Below are 1,106 nucleotides of genomic sequence, written 5' to 3'. Positions count from 1 at the left end.
CGGGGGTGGAGGCGGGCGGCTGGATCAGGTGGATGATCTTGGGGATGGGCCAGGAGGCGGAAGCCGAGGGGTCAAGGAGATCTGGGCGCTCGCTCCTGGGTGGGTGGCGCATGGATTGGAGGGCTGTGCTTAGGGGCTGGTTGGGGCCGGGTCGCGGGCATGCCGACGAGGCAGGCCACGCTGGTGACGTGAGTGCTGCCTGGCTAGAATCTGCGTGGCGCTGCATCCTGACCCGCTGCCCCCCAGGCCCCAGCATGCCGCCAACAAGGGGGCGGCTGCGCAGTAGCTTCCACGTGATGTCACCTGAACCACGGCTTGTCGAGGATGCTGCTGGTGGCCCGCACGGCGGCGCCTGTGGTGGCGATCACCCTGACAGCAAACAGCGCCCGCGCCAGCAGCACCACCAGCGGCAGCGCCGCCAGCGCCGCCGCGGCCGCCGCGGCTGCACGGAGGGCGGGGCTCGGCTGCGCGCGCGGCGCAGCGGCGCTCGCGGCGCCGCCGTGGGAGGAGCGGCGGCCGTTGACCCCCGGGGAGGCGCGCAGCAGCGGGCCGCCCAGCAGCGGCGTGGGCGATCTGCGGGCCGCGTGGAGGGGCTTGGGGTTACCAGATCCGTAACATCTCCATATAAATCGTATGCGGGGAAAGGGGCCCCTTGGCAATGCACGGTCGCTGCGGCTTTGAACGGCGTCGCCGCTTGTGCTGCACCTGCATGTCTGCACTCGGACGCAGGTGCCTGCCTGCAGCAACCGTCCCTCCCTGCACAGCACCGGTGGCATGGCAGCGCGGCAGTTGCTATGGACTTACATTGCAGCCATGCCTCGTCGTACGGCTTTCGCCACCAGAAACACAAGCGAGCCGAGCTGTGCGACGGTCGGTAAACTCGATCCTAGCTGGCAACGAACGGTCGAGGACTTGTAGCGATTACTTACACATAAGGCTTATATGGTGACGTCCACGCGGCAGCAGCTCACCTGCTGCTCACTCGCGACGTGGCTGCGTGTCACTGGGTGCCGCCACGTCAGGTTTGTTCAGGTCCCAGGCTCACCCCCCCCCCCCGGTTCTTGGGCCAAGTCGACGCCTCCCCTCAGACCCACCATCACCACCAT

The sequence above is a fragment of the Monoraphidium neglectum genome (genome assembly GCF_000611645.1).
Source record: "Monoraphidium neglectum strain SAG 48.87 unplaced genomic scaffold scaffold02665, whole genome shotgun sequence".
Lineage (NCBI taxonomy): Eukaryota > Viridiplantae > Chlorophyta > Chlorophyceae > Sphaeropleales > Selenastraceae > Monoraphidium > Monoraphidium neglectum.
The sequence above is the reverse complement of the archived record's forward strand: the minus strand, read 5'-3'. Positions refer to the sequence as shown.